Consider the following 19,822-nt stretch of genomic DNA (forward strand, 5'->3'; position numbering starts at 1 on the left):
TCTACAGATCAAGTTCAAGGACAGCCAGGGCTATATAGTGAGACCCTGTCTCAAAACAAAACAAAATGTTTTACCTAAATATTTAACACACAAAAGGGAGAACACAGAGAAGAATGGCAGACCTGAATTCAACCACATTAGTAAATAGATTAAATATGGTCTTACTAGCCACTCCAGTCACAAAGCAAAGATTTCCAGACTAGATATAAAATAAAGATACATTGCATGCTGTCTTCATAAAGTACATCATAAATTCAAACATACAGAGAGAGAGAGCACAGTGAAAAGGTATACACACTAAGTACAACAGAGGGCTTGGAAGGGCTATATTAAAATCAAGCAGAAAGTGTTGAGATAAACAGTGTTACTCAAGAGAAAGAAGTGTGTTGCATAACGATACAATGTTCAAGAACACTCAAGACAAATATAGTGATATAGCACTGTTAGCACAAACAATGAATTAGGCATGCATGTATATAACTTTAGACATCCAAATACAAAAAGAAATAGGCAAATAATTATAGGTGATGGGTAGATACTTCATAGTTATTTTCTCCATAATTCACAGACTGAGTCAACAGAAAACTATTCAGGTTACAGAAAGACTTCAATAGAGTTATCAGAGCTGGGGTCAGAGGATCTCTGGTCAGGGCTTGCCTAGCCTGGGATAAGCTCAGGGTCCATCCCAAGCACAATAAATAGACAGAAAGACATACAGACAGAAAAAAGAAAGGAAAAGAAAAAAAGAAAAGAAAAGAAAACTTGAGTTCTGCCCACTGTAACAGAAAATCCACATTCTTCTCAAACACATGTGGAACATTTGCTAGGACAGGCCACATGCCACTCCATAAATCAAGGCTCACTATATTTAGAAGACTGAAATAATTAAAAGTATATTCTCTACCCATGGTGGAATCAGTTTTTAAATTAAAAACAGAAAAAAAATATGTAAATATTATGCAATATAAATGACCAACAGGCCAAAGGATGAGTCTTAAGAAAAATATACCTTGAACAAAGTGAAAAATGAAAACACAACATACACAAATTTGTAAGATGCAGCTAAGGGAATATTTACAGGGAAATTCATCACTAGAAACTTATATTAGAAAGAGGAAAGCTTATGGTTAATACAGAATTCCACTCTAAGTATCTAAGAAAAGAAAATATATAACCCAGAATAAGAAAGAAAAAGATAATTAAGATAGTACAGAAGTCAATGAAGTGGCCATGGGCAACCAATAGATAAAAGTCAATGAAGCCAAGAAATGGCTCTTTGAAAGATTGATAAAATTTACAGACCTTAAGATCACCCAAGGAAAGAATGCATTACTGTTGGGTATAGGAAATGGAAGCCATTTCTTATTAAGTTAAACACACACTTACCAACAGACTCATCAATCCCACTTCCAGGCATCTACCCAAGAAAAATAAAGAAATATGTCCACATGAAAACTTTTATGTGAATGCTCATAATGGCATTTTTTATAATAGCCCCAAACTGGAAAGAACCCAAGTGTCTATCAACTGATGAATAAACAAATATCATCCACCCAAGCAATGAAATATCACTCAGCAATAAAGACAAATGAACTATTGCTACAGCTGACTACAGAGGAACAAGAGGAGATTTGAGACAATGGAAGGGTTCTAGGCCTTATTGCGACAGTAGTGTAGCTTTACACTTATCCTAGCTTAGTAAACAGAGATGTATTTCATGTAAATTATCACTAGTAAAGCCTGTGTATGCACATGTGTGTATGTGTATGCAGCCCCACACTGCTACCTGGCAAACATGCTAATTGAATTCATCAATCCAGCCTGCTTATGATTTTAGCTGTCAATCTCCTATTCACTTGACAAGTATATGCATCTAGTTTTCTTAACTGCCAGTCACTTGCTGCTTCAGATCTAACTACTTATTATGCCATCTCTCCATACTCTGTTCCCAGGAACCCACCAGAGCCAACTCTAGTTCCTGTGTTGCTCTCTCCAGTCCTCTTCTCCCTCCTTCCCATGCCACCTGGTCTTTCTGAACTAAAAGTGCAAGTTCTCTGCTTGTGCTTCAAGAGCCTGTCCTTTCTAGGCCATTTCTCCTTGCATGCTGTGCACTAAGCCAAGGGTGTGACTGCCCTCTTATTTCCCTTGGGAGGAGTTGCTGGATTCATTATCCACACTTTGCACACACCATAAAGGATTCCTGAATATTTGAAAAGCAGAGCTCATGATAGTCATGTATATCCCTTCCCACCTGCCTGTGACTACTCCAGCTTCCTAGTGCCAACAATTGCAATCTTTCCTCAGCATCTCTCTCTTAGCTGTTATGAACCCCAATGGTTGATGAGGCCTGATTTGTTCCCAAAGATACTTCCCTGCTATCGGGTCTGAACAAAGCCCTCTCCAGGTACCCAGACCTTTGCCTCCCTACCACAAAACAGGGCTGTGGATGTGATCTAGGCTCAGCCTTCAAGTCAGTTTCCCAACTGTTCCCTAAGGATGTCTTCAAACCAGAGGCTGGCCCCCAGAGGTCATCTCATCCATCTTCCTGTCTCTGCCCTCTTCCTGAACTCTCCCTGTTAGACACACTCAGGATGTTGCAAGCCAATGTGAGACTCTTCCTCTCAAATGGCTCCTTAGCTACCTTCTCTGTTCCTGCTAACAAGGTGTCCTGCCACAGGTCAGCCAGTTCAAAACTTACTTGGCAGACGCTTACCTGCTGTGTATGTATTTTATCCCAGTGATGTCACAGCCACTTCTTAAAGGCACAAGCCAAATCTTACTTATCTGGATTTAAAAAACTCATTTGCCTACCATTCCATAAGCAATCAACATGGTTTTTACTTGAAAAGCTTCCTATTTTTTCACAGTGGTATGCCCCCACAAACGCTGCTGTCATTTACATGCCTGGCCCTGACATGTCCATGCATGATCACTGTAGACTCACTGGGTTCCCTGTTCTGAAGGCTACATTTCATCCCAACCATCATGTCACTCTGAATTTCATTTTGGAAAAGGCCCTGCTTGTCCTGGAGGATACAGCCTGTTGCTCAGCTGGACAGAGGTTTCTAGTTGTCCTCAGGGCCTACTCCTTGATTCTTGCTGTTCCTGTAAGACTTATCTGCCTCCTAGCTCATTAACCTAGCCATTCCATCCTCCAAATTCCAATCAATATCTCTCTCCATTATAGAGTGCTCTGTCCCCTTAAAGCCTATAGGGTTTATTGTCTCTCCCATAAAGCACATTTTAGTGTTTTAAATGTGACACTCTTCTGCTTCTAACAAGATTCTAAACTCCTTACCACAGAGAGCAGTGCTTTAATTTGTAGCCCTCACAAAACCCAGTACAATCTCCAAGAAGAATACTGCATGCTGTTAAAAGACCACTGTGGTGGAGCCCAGACAAAGAAGTGTGAGAACACAGAGGTATCTTTCCCCAACCATCCCAATCTACTCTCTTTACTTCCATTGTGTCAGCTCTATTTAAAATCGGGCTCTAAATGTCTTCCAAAATTACCACACTTTCATTTCCATTATGATTATTTTCTCAATAAATAGTTCCTGAACCTTTTTGTTGTTGTTATTTATGACACAATTTAGAGGAGAAAAGCAACTTGCCTATGCTTGAGACAGGAAAGTTTTGAAAATAGAAAACTGCATTCAATTTCTTCAAGCGACCTCTGAACTACACAGAGCCTTACACTAGAAAAGTTGTTCTCCCCCACAAAAGACACCAAGAATAAGAGGAAGGATGGACATGGGGAGTTAGCATCTGTTTGGAATCCTGAGTCTCCATGAAAGAGAAGCCCTTTCTAGAACACACCAGCAGGGTCAACACTGTGTCCAACAAGGCCAATGGGAAATTCAATGAAGCACACATTTTCTCATCATGGACACTGTTGCCAGAATACCAGGGAGAGAAACTAAACCTTTACATTGATTCAACAGTCCTCTTGCCATACACTGTCATGTGTGCAGTCCAGCTGCTTTAAACACAAACTCGGAAGCCTCTATACCAGCAGTTCTCAACCTGTGGGTCAGGACCCTTTGGGGGGTCAAACAACACTTTTACAGGGGTCACCTAAGACCATTAGAAAACACATATATTTACATTATGATTCATAACAGTATCAAAATTACAGTTATAAAGTAGCAATGAAAACAATTTTATGGTTGAGGGTCACCACAACATGAGGAACTGTATTAAAGAGTCACAGCATTAGAAAGATTGAGAACCACTGTTCTATACAGTCAATCCTTGGCCTCTTTACTCATGTTCCTTCAGGAAGTCCGTCTGTCTGGACTTAACTCTCCTCTAAGCAATGGAAAAAATATGAGTGATGGCAAAGTATACGGAAGTGCTTAACTACTAACTGTGCTTAGTAACACCACAATGATCATCACTTATACCTATAGTGATATAGATCACTCTCATTCCCTAGTGAAAGTTCACTCACTAGAAAGCTTGCTCTCTGGATGGAGTATCACATCAATACCTCTGGGTTGGCTATACTATACATGCTCCATTTACATGGCTTTCTTGAGATTCTGGTGCCCAGACCAGTAGAAATGAGCTATGCAGAGCCTCATCAAGAAGTGAGTTTCAGCAAGGACTTTTTCATAGTACCTGGAAGACATCACTGTGAGGACCTACAAGAACATCATAGTAAGGTCCTGGGAAGACAGCACTGTGTGGACCTTGGAAGACATCATTGTGAGGACCTGGGAGGACATCATAGTAAAGAGCTGGGAAGACATCACTGTGAGGACCTACAAGGACATCATAGTAAGGACCTGGGAAGACATTACTGGAAGTACCTGTATGCAGAGAAAATATAAAGAAAAACCTTCACCTCAGAATAAACAGCTGTAGAGCATTAACAGATTGCAGCCAATTATGGAAGCCTTCTTCATATCAGTTTGTCTCTGCAGATCAATCAAAAGAAGAGCCTTCCCACTACAGATGGAGCCAGAAAGAGTAAGGGCAGACAAAAGCAGTCAAGGTGCATACTGGATGCCTGATCTGCAAGCTCTGCTCCTCCAGGTGGTGGTAGTGGGTGCAAAAGCTAAACCTATTTTGGGGACAGTTGCATCTGGTCTCTAGAAGATATCTTGGATCAGCCAGTAGGAGGTAGATGCCTGGGGATGTCAGCCTATAGAAAGAAGCTCAAATAGTCACATACAGTTTGGGGGAAGAGAGATCTTGGTATCCTGCATGGTAGAACCAAGAGTAACTTCCACTGACAGATTGCCTAGCACTATCACCAAAAAGAGTATTTCTACTAATTTCTCTTACTATTTCCCACCTGTTTCCTCTCTGTCTCCTCTCCCTTCTCACTTGTGTTTTGAATTGTCTACATCTGCTCTGATATATCAGCACCTTTTTTGACCTTATATATTCACAGATCTATTAGATTTCTAGTGTAGGATTGGGGTATGCTACTGAGTTGGTTGGTTATGTTTAGCTTATGGTCTGTACTCGACCCTTCTTGATTTTTTTTTTTTTTTTGGTTTTTCAAGACAGGGTTTCTCTGTGTAGCTTTGCACCTTTCCTGGAACTCGCTTTGGAGACCAGGCTGGCCTCGAACTCACAGAGATCCACCTGGCTCTGCCTCCCAAGTGCTGGGATTAAAGGCGTGTGCCACCACCGCCTGGCCAACCCTTCTTGATTTTATGCTCAGAATCAAATCATTACGTTCACCTTTTTTAAAAAAATCAACAACACAGTAGTGTACACTCTGATTACTAGCTAAGAAGTGTCATCAGCCAAACACCAAATGTCAGACAAGAAGCAACTTACTGTCAAGGAGACTACACAGGAGTGAAAATGCAAAGGCTAAAACCATCTTCTCTCAAGGCGCACTGATTTTTTTCCTAAACAAAAACATGTCACAATCTAACACATCATCGGTGCTTACTATGCAGCTGGTGATAGTGTTATAAACAGTGAATCTGTGAGCTTGTGAGTCACGGTGGCCACAGGTGAACTGCATTCTCTGTGTGATCATCACCTATCCATAGGGAAGGTACATGGAGGGACAGGTAAATAGAGTTGAAAGGCAGCCTGCTGTATGTGTCATGACTATCTGCGGGCCACATGTCTGCAGCTGTTAAACTGCCTCTCCCCAATGTAATACCCAGGACCTCACCCTGCATTTGATAGCACTAGGTTTGAAAGGGAACAATAAACACCAAGACTTTTTCAGGTGTTTTGTTGTCCATCTGTAGAAATAAAAATGGGATGAAGTCTATGAACAAATTCACTCCCTTAGGAAAGATTTTCAAATAAAGATCTCTTTCAGGAGGAACAAATGCTATGAAAGTGATTATAAATGTGACATTAATAAGTATCTGAAATATTGATTATAATAAAGAAAACTGCATCAAATCTCTCACAACTTTATTACACCTCGATAAAGGCCAAGGATGAGCACCTGCTTCTCACAATTATATTTAAGAACATTAAGGCTTCCTTCTTAACTTAATTTTTGTTACATTTATTCCTTCTGTGGGGTGGGGCACATATGTGGCAAAGCACATGTGTGGAGGAGAGGGGACACCTTGCAGGACTTGGTCTTTCCTTTTACCATGTGGGTCTAGGGCTTATATTCAGGTCATCAGACTTGGCAACAAGTACCTTTACCCACTGAACCATCTTGCCAGCCCCCAAATTAGGGTTTCTAATAAAGGCTCTTCCTTGAGAGGCTCATGCTCTCAAGTGTGCTCTCTCTCTCTCTCTCTCTCTCTCTCTCTCTCTCTCTCTCTCTCTCTCTCTATCTGTGTGTGTGTGTGTGTGTGTCTGTCTGTCTGTCTGTCTGTCTGTCTGTCTCTGTCCTCTGTCTCTGTCTCCTCCCCTCCCTCCGTCCCTCCCTTCTCCCATCCCCTGTCCCTCTCTGTCTCTCCCTCTCTCCTCTCCTTCCCCACTCTCACTAGGGGGTTGACACTTAGAGCCTCGCATCTGCTAGGAAAGTGCTCTGCCCCTGAGCCACACCTGTCTCCTACTTTGCTTTTCATTTTCAGTGTGCGTCTTTTGTGTGCTGTTGATATGTGTTTAGTGAGCATTAAATAACTAGATACTATAGAGATTTTGGAACACTGTGCAGCACTTAAAAAGTGTTCAATAAATATTAACTATTTGCATATTTCTTTGAAATGTCAAATGTTTTAAAATGTATTATCCCATCTAATCCCTACATGATCCTTTGGGCCTTGGTAAAGTACCCTGATATACATTTTGGCCAGTATCTCTCGATGTGCTGTGGTGTGCTGTGAAAGTTGTTTCCTAAGCAATAAATGCTGATAATCATGAAGTAATGCAGTAAATGCAAAGAAAGTTTTTCCCAGGTTGGAAAAGTAGCTCCCTGAGACAGTTGACTTATGAGGGTTCCTTCAGTGACAAGGCTGCCTCTAAGGAGACCAGAGCAAATTTGTCAAGTAGCAGAGTACCAACAGTTTTCAAACAACACACCTCAGCACACTGCACAATAGCCACAATGAGCACATGCTTAGGCCTCCTTGGGAGAGGGAATCTGAGGTGCCTGAGAAGAACAGAAATGGTTGCTTATTGGCCAAGTACATGAGCAGGCAGCCACCTTCCCTCCTGTTGGGACTTCCTGACCTGACCTGCATTTGCAGGCAGATGCTGAACTGTGTGAGTGCAAAAATCCCAAAGTACAGCCTCAGCAAAATCTAGACAGAGATCTTCTGAGTTTTTCCTCGCCCCCCCCCCACCCAGACTGTTAAATACCAAATTATAACTATAACCTTCTCCCTGAATTCAAGTTCTAGTTTCAAAATGAGTAAAGCTGGATTTCTGTACTGTGTGTCCTGACATCCTTTTCCCTGCCAAGTTTTAGTGGAGCTAACGCTCTGCAGACTTGATTACATACTGCCAAGCACTTTTCATTAATGAGTTCATTTATTTGTCCTGCTCAGGATTAGTCATCAATAGTCATGAGTCTTATAAGATCCTTGGCTAGCACCTGACACCATGATCAGCATATACTCAGGGCTTAATTAATTTGAGCAAATTAGAAGGAGGACCAGAGAGAAAGAAGGATGCAAATATGATGGGAGAAGACAGGAAGCCTAAGGTTTCTCCTGGAAAATGGAGAGACAAGGAAAGGTCACCCACAGAGAAAGCAGGAGCCAGAAGACGCCCTTCAGCCATCGTAAAAGGTCAGAAGATGTGAGATTCTTTTAATTACTGAGATTCTGCAAACCTAAGTATGAGATCCTCCAGTTTCCTTGCAGAAAAAGCAAGTAGCAAATGAAGGAGATGGTAGCCTACATAGTCTCTGATCTAAACAAGGAAAAACTCTGCGGGGGAGGGCATTATAGCAATGCTAAGAAAAAAAAGCAGTAGATGCCTTCGTCACAAGAGTGATGGAGCAAACATCACCCTAATCAACACTGCACTGGTAAGTCCCTTCACTTGGAGCACAAGGCAGCCTTCCTTGGGCTCCTTCCTGATCCAGTCAGACATGACTCAGATTCCTCTGCCTGCTATGGGATGGTCTTTCTGTATGCCGTGAATATGTGTTGCTACCATTGGTTAATAAAGAAGATACTTTGGCCTATGGCAAGACAGGTTATAGCCAGGCAGAAAATCCAAACAAAGATACAGGGAGAAGAAAAGTGGAGTCAGGGGAGATGCTAGCCCACCACCCAAGGAGCAAGATGCTAGCAGACCAGTAATGTCATGGCCAAGTGGCAAAATATAGATTAATAGAAATGGGTTAATTAAGATGAAAGAGTTAGCTAGCAAGAAGCCTGAGCCATAGACCAAACAGTTTATAATTAATATTAAGCCTCAGACTGGTTATTTGGGTACCAGCATGTGGGAAAGATTTATCTGGCTAAATCTACCTGTACTATCACAACTCACTTCTATAGGCAAATCTTGCAGGGAAAATGTAAAAAAAGCACCAGCCCTCAGAGTTATCAATGTTAGGAGTTGCCATGCATGCAAAATCAGAAGAGTTAGCAATGTTGGTATATTAATTTGCTCTCTTTTGCTATAACAAAAACCTGACCAAAGCAACTTGGGGAGGAAAAGATTTATTTCATCTTACAGTTTACAGTCCATCATGAAGGGAAGTCAGAGCAGGAACCCAAAGGCAGGAACTGAAGCAGAGGCCATGGAAGAAGGCTGCTTACTGGCTTGCTCCTCATAGCTTGCTGAGCCTGCTTTCTTATGCAGTCCAGGCACATGTGCCCAGAGATGGCATAATCCACAGTGGACTGGGCCTTTATCAATCATCAACCATGAAAGTGTCCCACAGATTTGCCAACAGGACAACTGAATGGAAGCAATTCCTCAACGGAGGTTCCTTCTTCCCAAATAACTCCAGCTTGTATCAAATTGATGAACTACCACAGTGGGCTATTAGAAATATTCAATGTCTTTGAGGGACTGAAGTTCCTAAAGAGGTTGCTTACTTGCCACTGGGTAGCACACAAACTAGATACAAGAGATACATTAAGAAATATCTGCTTTTAGAACTTGACAGAGTAAGATCCTATTGCTGAAGAAGACACTACAGTCTTGAGTCACAGAACAAGGAGAAATCATGCTAATCCTGGACTAAAAGCTTTCTCCCTACTGGCTAGCTTTCATAGTGCTGGAGAGGAGGAGAAAAGTAACCTTCAATCTTGCCCAGTAGTGAACTCTGAAAGCTGTAATGACTGTCCTGGGAAGACATCTCCACTGCTACAATAATAATGTGAGTGATGTGGGAGTAATCTTCTTTCTGGTTAAGACCCACTCTATAAGGTGAAACCCATACATGGCACCATTATCAGAGCTAAAAACCTGTGGGTAGACAGGTCAAAGACCCTATGAAAGAACCTACTATTATTCTGCTGAATGGTCATAATGTTAAACTGACTCTTAATGACTTGTTATTATACCCATAGATTAGTTCATCTCTTAATTTTCATCAGAGAAGCTCTTTTTTTTCAGTATATAGAAATTAACACAGAGAACCACAACTGCCCAGAAGCAGAGAGCAAGAAACTGCAGAATGCTCAGACCTGAATGGGATGTCAATATCATACCCCTTCTCCCAAGGCTCAGGGACCACTGAGAGAGAGAGCACAGGAAGGCTGTAAGAGCCAGAGGCAGTGGTGGAGTGCAAGGAGACTGTTCTTCTGGCACAGCAGGGAGGTTGCACATATGAACTCTGGTGGTTGTTGCGATCAACCATGCTTGGTGGAAGGCCACACATCCAAGAATATGGAGAACTGAAGTTGATGGATTTAATTTTTTAATTTGAAAGGAAATAAAGTTGGGTAGATAGAGAAGGAGGGGGATCTGGGAAAAACTGAGGGAGGAGATGAATATAATCAAAATACATTGCATTAAGTTCTCAAAGAACTAATAAAAAATTTAAAAATTAAATACAATAGTTCAACAAGAATAAAAATGAACAATGAACAATGCCCTTCACAGCTAATCATCAAAGTGCTTTTCTACTACATTTAAGCCTTTGTTCTACATTCCAATAACTGTTTGACAAAGGTGGGGAACAAACCATGAACAACTCAGTAAGATCCCTATAATGCACATCACAAGAGACCAGCAACTAATTCAAAGGACAAAGGACAAAAACCTGACAGGCACAGCATTCACATAGTCTGCAGAAGGGGTAAGCAAACATGTGGGTATAGAGAGAGGTAGATGCATAAGTGGGTGGATTGGGTGGTTGAATTGGTGGGTGGGTGAGTGGATGGACAAATGGATGGGTGAGCGGATGGACAGATGTATGGATACTGTAAAGAAAAACTATTCACAAAGTGTATGGCTTTTAAACTCAGATTTAATGAGTAAGTAGAATTTGGACTGATGAAAACAAAAAGCTTAGGGAAAAGGGAGGGGTGGTCACTGTCTTTGGTTGCATACTCACTGCGGTGCCCACCAGGGTAGTTCCAAACCTGCAATCACTTAGATGACTCTGGTTAAGGGCAAGTGAGTTACAAGACAAAACAAAAATGCATTAATGTGAGAAAGAGATTTGCAGGAAAGACAAGGAGGTTAATGGGGGTAGGAGGGAGAAAATAGAGGGTAGAAGGTGACAGTAATTAGAATGCATTATATATACATGTATAAAATTGTCAAAGAACAAATTTAATAAAACAAAAAGTTCAATTCTTAAAGGTTCGTGTAAAAGTGGTGTCTTTTGAGGGCACAGGATTCAGGCACTGAGATTCTTATATTGGATCAGGAGGACATGTCAGGGTCAGAATTTTAATATATTTTTATTAATTCTTTGAGAATTTCATATAATGTATTTTAACCATGCTTACTACTCCCCCCAATAACTCCTCCCAGATCTACCTTACCATCTCCCTATCCTCTCTCAACTTGTGTCCCCAGTTTTTTTTTATCATAAAATACCAAGTCCAATTTGTGCTGCTGATATACTCATGGGTAAGGAGCCATCCACCACATCGGCTGGAACATGGTAGACCTATCAGAGTCCACACCCTTAAAGAAAACTGACTCTCCCTCCCCCAGAAGTCACAACCATCCATGGCTCCTCAGCTAAGGGTGGGGGCTTATGAGCCCCTCTCTGCTCCATGCTGGAATGTTATCTGGCTTGCTCTTGTGCAGGTTGCCACTACTTGTGCAGAGGTCCTGTCATGTCCAAACCCTCCCCAACCATGCTCAGGTCCTCCCCAAACCCTGGCTCTTTCTACCCTTCTTCCTGGGTGATCCCTGAGCCTTGGTGGGAGTGGGGGAGGGGTGTGATATAGGTGTCCCATTTAGGACTGAATACTCCACAGTCACTTAGCTGCATTCTTAATTCTTTAATATATGAATTCATCACACTACTCACTGAGTCCATGAGTCAAACCCTGAGGTGGGAGCTCTACACTCCATCTTGTCTAAAGCCCAACAGCACCACTGGGGAACATTTGTTCTCGGCATCTCTCTTCAAGTCAATGATACTCTGAGGCTGAGTTTACTTCCACAGTGCTGAGGGCAACACGGTTCCAGACTGTGCCCAATGTCCTCAAGTCAGCCTCCATGGCAACTGTACAGACAAAATGAAATATGCTTTAAGAATCCTGATGCAGGCAAACTGTAAATTTCTCAGCACAAGGAAGATGAGGGTTTTTTCCCACTGGCATTTGTCTTTTGGAAAAAAATGTAACAAAAGAGTCCATAATCATGGAGTTTTACAACCAAGGAAGAGGAATACCAGGACCCTGCAAACATCAGGTTCCCCGCAGAAGGAGTCAACTGGGATACTCCTCATGACACACGTCCTGTTTACTGAAGTTCAAGGTGGAGCTTTCTTATAATTTCCAGCTTCACTATTTGCATTTAATAAAAATTAGAACCATTTTACTCTCTAACAAGTTCTGGTAGTTCATGAATTTTTAAGGGTGTTACATTTACTAGTAAAATCTCTGCATTAAAGTTGTGTCTCCCCATGCTCTAGTAGATGGTCCTACACTCATGTACATATAGGCAGCACTAACTGGACTGAAGGATGTTAGGAGGTGGAGGAAGAAGACATAAAGTTTACAGGGTGGGTGAGGGAAGGGATCTGGTAGGAGTTGGAGGGGGAAGGAGATGGATAAGATCAAAATACATTGTACATGTAATATGAAATACATTTTAAAAAGATATACCTCCAAAGCAGCACAATGATGCATGCCTATCATCTCAGTACTCTAGAGGTAGAGGAAGAGGAAACAGAAAATACAAAGTCATTTTTGATTATACAGAAAGTTGAAGACCAGCCTGGGGTAAATAAGCTCCTATTTCAAATAAAAAGAAAACAAAAGAAAGAAAGAGTTCTTTTTATATTTTGGATATTAGCCTTCTGTCAGATGTGGAGTTGGTGAAAATCTTTTCCCATTCTGTAGGCTGCTATTTTGTCTTATTGACAGTGTCCTTTGCCGTATAGAAGTTTTTCAATTTCATGAGGTCCCGTTTATTAATTATTGATCTTAGTGCCTGCGAGATTGGTGTTCTGTTCAGGAAGTTGTCTTCTGCGCCACTGCATTCGAGGCTATTCCCTACTTTGTCTTCTATCAGGTTCAGTGTATCTGGTTTTATGCTGAGGTCTTTGATCCACTTGGACTTGAGTTTTGTGCAGGGTAATAGATACGGGTCTATATGCATTCTTCTACATGCCAACATCCAGTTAGACCAGTACCGTTTGTTGAAGATGCTTTCTTTTTTTATGGCTTTTTTGTCAAAAATCTTTTTTTCTGGCTTTCTTATCAAAAATCAGGTGTCCATAGGTGTGTGAATTTACATTTGGGTCTTCAATTTGATACCATTGATCAACATGTCTATTTTTATGCCAATACCATGTGGTTTTTATAACTACAGCTCTGTAATATGGCTTGAAATCAGGGATGGTGATACTTCCGGAGAGAAGAATAAAAAAAAAATCTTAGTAATGGAAACAATGCTTATTAGTATTTTAACCATATATATATATAAATGAAGGAAGAAAGGAAGAGAGAGAGAGAGAGAGAGAGAGAGAGAGAGAGAGAGAGAGAGAGAACAGGGCAAAGAGGAAAGGGAGGGGAGGGAAAGAGATGCAGCGGGGGAGGAAATAGTCATGGCTCCGCCTAAGTGAAGTTATTAAACACTAGCTTTACTGCTTTCCCCTCTTGACGTTCTGACCCCTAAGAACAAAGTAAGTGTTACGGTAATTCTCACACATTGTCACTCCAAACCACCATGCTTCAGGCATTAAAAGTAGATTTTTCAAGAGCTAAATCTACTGATGCTAATTCTGTGGCCCCAGTTTCATCTCCTTCATGGAAAATTAATAATTTCATCAATTATTGGACTATTGTTATAATTTTATTTTATATGAAGTGAGATTCAGAACACCTGATTTGTCTGATTCCCACATTTGCAGTCTGAACAAAAAGCCTGGAGGGTGGGCAGAACAGTTCACCTCTCTAGACACAGCTAAGCCCAAGGCCATGAATAAAAAAGCAAAGACTGAGAAGGATGTTGATGTAGGAAAAAATTCAGAAAAGGAATTATTAGAAAGATAAGGGGAACTGTGATACCTAAAAATAAACCTTTCAAAGGCCTTGAAGGGCCTTCTGGTCCAACATTTCCTGGAGAATGTTTGCAAGTCATGAGTCACAGGATGTGAAAGGGTGCTGCACACGAGGAAGAAAATGTCCCAATACTCAAACAACTTTGAAAATTTTTCATTCTGATCACAGGACCATGGGTTTGTTGGTTGGTTGGTTGGTTGGTTTTGTTTGTAATCCAAGCTTTTTAAAGACACTGATTATCTAGGACAGAAAGAAAAATATTCAATGTTTTCCAAAGGTACTGACCATGAACTTTTCCACAGAGCATCTACAAGCTTAAAAAAATATAGCTTCCTATGCCTTGGGATGCAGCTCAGTTGGTAGAGGTCTTAGCATGAATGAAGCCCTCAGCTCAAGGCTTTGCACCATAGAAACTGGGGGTGATCATGAACATCTATCTATGTAATTCCAGCATTTAGGAGGTACAGGCATGAAGGTCACAAGTTCAAGTCCTAGGTCCTACATTGATGTATACATATGACTCATGTCAAACATGGAAAGTTTGAAATCAGCCTGGGCTATATAAAACTTTGTCACAAAGATAAAAAATTATAAACCAGAATCAGGCCTAATAAATTTAAATTTGGAATCATTCATCAGATCACTCCCTTTTCATTGTCATGGAGGTAATAGGATCCAGATGTTATTGGCAGTTTAAGACCGGGGACTCAGGTCTGTCTTTCCATACCTGTTTCCTTAAGCATCCTCCTTGCCATGTCTGTGTAATTCCTTCGATTCATAAGTGACAAGGTACATTGTGTTAGGCCAATATGAGCATTGTAAAAATATGTGCAAAGGTATGAGCATTGGTGAAAGGGCTGGAAAGCCTATGAGAATCACTCACATGTTGGTGGCAAAATGGCTACCTACTGTGTATGTGCCACACTCTGCCAGGTACTAGGGTGAGCACTTGGGCTTTGTCTTCTCATTTAATCACATCAGATATCTATGTGAAGAAAATTAGAAGCCTTAAGATAGCCCAAGGTCACTGGGCGGTGGTGGTGCACACCTTTAATCCCACACTCGGGAGGCAGAGGCAAGTGGATCTACAATGTAAGTTCTAGGATAGCCAGAGCTATTACACAGAGAAACCCTGTCTTGAAAAACCAAATAAATAATAATAATAATAATAATAATAATAATAATAATAATAATAATAAAGGACTGCCCAAGGTCAGCAAGGAAATAGGCAGGAAAGTGGCAGTTGAGCAATTTAAATACTATGGAGCATAAGAGCACCACAAATATAGAGCTGACCCTCATGCTCAGGACTCAGTAAAGATTAAAGAGCAAATGATGAGTGACGTGAGATTTGAACTTTAGGGAGAAGCATCAGAAACATGGCAGAGTGTTGCACAGGTGTGGCTGAGCTAGAATTTATGATGTGACGCCTTGCCTCTTCTGGGTCTGGTGTTGCTCCATGGCCAGGCTCCTCTTTGTATACTTTGCCAGGGGTCCCATCAAGACTTCTAGTTCTCCTTTTAAACAAAATCAAATTCAAGAAAGTAGAGGTAGCAAAATATTTCCCAGAACAAGAGACACCAAGTGCCTCTTTCCATAAATTTTTATCATAAAAAGGCTAATGTTTTATTTTAGAGTAAAATTAATCAAGATTACTAAATTGGTATTCCTTCTCCTTTTTTTCTTTCTAGTCAGAAATGAGGGGTAGAGTTTTTTGAACTACTAAGCAAAACTGCTGAGATCTAACTGGTGTGTCATCAAGGCAACTTTCATGACATAAAAGGTGTATGTGGTGCTGGGCCCTGCCTTTGCAAACTATTTATTGCAAAGATGACACCAAGAACATTTTTAAAGGATAGAATTTGAAGTATGTCAGACCCTAATATAAAATTTATGGTTAATTACAAGTCAATGTTTCATCCTATATGAGATGACTTGGACCCTCAGAATACAAAGTTTAAAGTTGTGTTTCCCTCATACAAGTACATGGACATTTATGTCCCTTGGTGCCTGCTTCATGTATCCAGTGCTGATAGACCATAGATACTCAGTGAATGATGACTAAACCAGCAAGCTTTGGTTCCCCCAAGTGTGATGAGTTTCCAGGATCCAGTTGGCTTCTCATCCTCCTATCAGGTGTGCCCTGAAGGTTAGTATGTTCCTTTGCTGAGCGTGGCAGAACGCGGTACCACAGGCCGGATGGATTAAATAACAGAAACTTATTCATCATATCCTGCCTTCTGAAGGCCAAGATTAAGATGCAGTAGATTCCTCCTCAGGCTTCTCTCTCCTTAGCTGGTGTGATGGCTGATGTTGACTGGAAGAGATAAATAGAATGGTGAGATGCATGTCTACTGAGTCACATGGGACAATGACTGAAGAAGAAAGGCATACCCTGAATGTGAGCAGCACAATCCAATGGGCTGGGAAGGTAAAATCCAGAGCACTACACAAGTTCCTTTGTTTCATGATCAAGTGTATCTATTCCTGCTGCCATTGTCTGCTGATGTCAGACTCCATCTTCTTCAGCCTTTCCATACAAGTTTATTCCCAACACCTCTCCTGGAAGTTTCCAGCCTTTCAGCATGGTATCAAGCCTTTTGAGGACCCAGCTTCATGGACTATGCACCATTGGGTTCTTTGCCTTTCCAGAGTAAAGATAGCAATTGTTAGACTACCACTCCCTACCATGTAAGTCAGTCCAACAAATCCTGGTACATCTCAAATCCTGTCATCTCACTGCGCTCTCTCATGTGGTCTTGCTTCTGTGTGTATCTGTGTCACAATGCCTTTTTCTTATAAAGACACCAGTCAAATTGGATTAAAACCCACCCTAGTGATTTTGGTTTTAGTTAATCACCTCTGAGTTAAGACATAGCTGTGCTTATGCTGGGAGGCCTTGTGTAGAACCTTTCTCTTGCAGGAATCAAATCTGAGAAAGTAAATCCTTGAAGGATTGACAGAGTTGATTATGATGAGATACTACTTTGTCATCATAACCAAGGATTCTATTTAGGTTGTCATCCATAGACCAGGCCATGATGATTATCCAGGAAACTGTGAGTTTACTTTTTGGCTTCTATTTTTATGGCTACCCAGGATGGGAATCATCTTCTGTGAAGTGACATGGGCTGCCTAAGTTGAGAGTTACCCATGGGTTGTATCTCTTAGTACACATATCATCCTTCACAGAACAATGGTGTAAGAGGGGTTCAAACTTCTCTATCTCTGAGAACTCTCACTTCCACACATAGATATTCCAACAAGGAAGTAGAGTGCTTTGAGTCTTTCAAAGGGATCAAGTTCTGCTTTTCATAGACTCACAAAAGCCCTGTGAGGAAGGAAGCACTGCTCTTATCACCACTTAACAAGAAGAATATAAGAATAAGCAAAGCTGAGGTTCAGGGACCTGAACTAAAATGACCTATCAAAGTGAGGGCACATAGACTCCCGGGTGATCAGTGCCAGCTTTGTGTGTTATGGTAATGGCAGTGTGTTTACATGGGGACAATTCTTAATTCTGAATGGATTTGTCCTGAAGCTCTAGGGGGATGATGTGTCCCAGTGTCCATAACATCTTTCCTTTACTTCCAGATGCTTCAGCAAAATAAAATGGTAATATGTTAATGACTAATGAAAGTAATTGGTAGTTACCTATTGGTATCCATTGTCTCATTTCTCTTTTTTATTCTTGAACATTTTCATAATAGAAGAATGAAGTCATCCACCACTACTGTTTGGCACACATCCTGATTCCTAGAATATTAATTATAGAAGCAGACTGAGATCCAGTGTAACTAACTGTGCTTGTTGGAGTGGCAAGCAGGGAAATGCAATCCTCTCTGTTTCTGGTATTCTTAATTCATCACACAGGAATTAAAAACAGTTCTATCCGAGTCCTGTTAGACAGTGTCTCCTTGCCTCATTAGTCTCTAAGCAGTGTCAGCCAAAGCCTTGAGGAAGTGCCAACTTGAAGCCAGACAAAGGCATGCCCTTGAGAATGACATTTTAGAAAGACCTCAGAAGGTGTGCCAAGGCAAACAGTGCCATCCAGGAAAGTGACTGCTATCAGCCCTGCCCTCTGCCTCAGCCTGTGTCTTGCCTTCTTGTTTTATTTGTTTTTGAGAATTTCATACATGAACATAATATTTATGTTATTTCCTCCCTCTCCCCACTCCAACTCCTCCCATAGGCCCCCTACTCCCTCTCAGATTCATAACCCTTTCTTCTATAATTACTGTCTTACATATATACAACTTGAGGGGAGTTTTCTCTTGTCTGACATTGGGGTTTTTGTTAGATGATCTATGGCTCTTAGGGAGAGGATAATCACCCCACATGATGTAACTTCATTTAAACTATATATATATTTTTAACTTCAGATTCACTCTTGCAAATACTGATCCCCATGGCACAGTCTTACTGGGCACTGCTACCAAGCTTCTTCTCCTGACTGGGAATGTCTTGGGCATTTAAAACCTAAGCCTGGTCCCTTGATTTTGTTCCCTACTTCCTCCTAGCTTGCATCAATTCAACTTTGTTAACTGGACCATACAAAGATCTGACAAGAAAATTCCATACATACATGCTAAAGGTAATTAATTTTGTGCATAGTTAAAAGTTAACATTCCAAAATCCATCTAAAGATTCAATCCAATCCCCACCAAAATTCCACTCTTCACAGAAATTAATTAAATTTCATATAAAAACAAAAAACACAGGACAGCAAAAATGGTCCTCAACAACAACAAAAAAACTGCTAGAGATATTACCATCCCAGATTTCAAGTTATACTACAGAGCTATAGTAATAAAAACAGCATGGTACTGGTATAAAAACAGATATATATATAATGAAATAGAATTAAGGACCCACATATAAGCCCATACTCATATATCCACTTGATTAGACAAATGGCCCAACAATACACACTGGAGAAATGACAGCATCTTAAGAACAATAGTGCCAGTCAAGCTGGTTAACTACATGAAGAAAATGAAACTGATCCTCATCCCTCACCCTGTATACAACCCAATTCCAAATAGATCAAGGACCTCAACATAAGACTTGATTCCTGCATCTGACAGGAGAAAGCAGAGAATATGTTCGAACTCACTAACACAGTAAAAGACTTTCTGAACAGAGCCTTAGCAGGGTAGGCATTAAACCCAACAGTTGATCTTAGCTGCGGTCATCCTTGTGGATTCCTGGGAATTTCCCTAGCATCAGGTTTCCCCCTAGCCCCATAATGGCTCCCTCTATGGAGATATCTCTTTCATTGTTCTCACACTCCATCTCTCCCCCAACTCAACCATCCCATTCCCTCACGTTCTCATCCCCCATCCCTTCCCCTTACTGCCCCCCACCCTGTTTACCCAGAAGATCTCATCTCTTTCCGATTCCCAGGGCGATCCATGCATCCCTCTTAGGGTCCTCCTTGTTACCTAGCAATAGTGGAGAGGGTACCTGAACTGGCCTTCCTCTGTAACCAAATTGATGAATACCTTAACTATCATCATAGAACCTTCACCTAGTAACTGATAGAAGCAGATGCAGAGATCCACATCCAAGCAACAGGCTGAGCTAGGGGAGTCCAGTCGAAGAGAGGGAAGAGGGATTATAGGAGCAAGGGGAGCAGGTCAAGATCATGATTGGGAAACCAACAGAGACGGATGACCTGAACTTGTGGAAGTACACAGACACTAGACCATAGCTGGGAAGCATGCTTGGGACCAAACTAGGACCTCTGCATGTGAATGACAGTTTGTAGCCTAGTCAGTTTG

General features: G+C 41.2%; 1 long non-coding RNA gene across 1 annotated transcript; it reads right to left on the reverse strand.

Moving 5' to 3' along the window:
- Positions 1–15,274: 15,274 nt before the first annotated feature.
- On the reverse strand, positions 15,275–17,797 carry LOC131905842 (uncharacterized). Its single transcript, XR_009378051.1, has 3 exons — positions 17,694–17,797; positions 16,434–16,683; positions 15,275–16,356 (listed from the first exon to the last, which is right to left on the reverse strand). It is a non-coding gene; the product is annotated as an uncharacterized LOC131905842 (long non-coding RNA).
- Between the last annotated feature and the right edge of the window lie 2,025 nt (positions 17,798–19,822).

Source organism: Peromyscus eremicus, chromosome 3, assembly GCF_949786415.1.
Source record: "Peromyscus eremicus chromosome 3, PerEre_H2_v1, whole genome shotgun sequence".
Lineage (NCBI taxonomy): Eukaryota > Metazoa > Chordata > Mammalia > Rodentia > Cricetidae > Peromyscus > Peromyscus eremicus.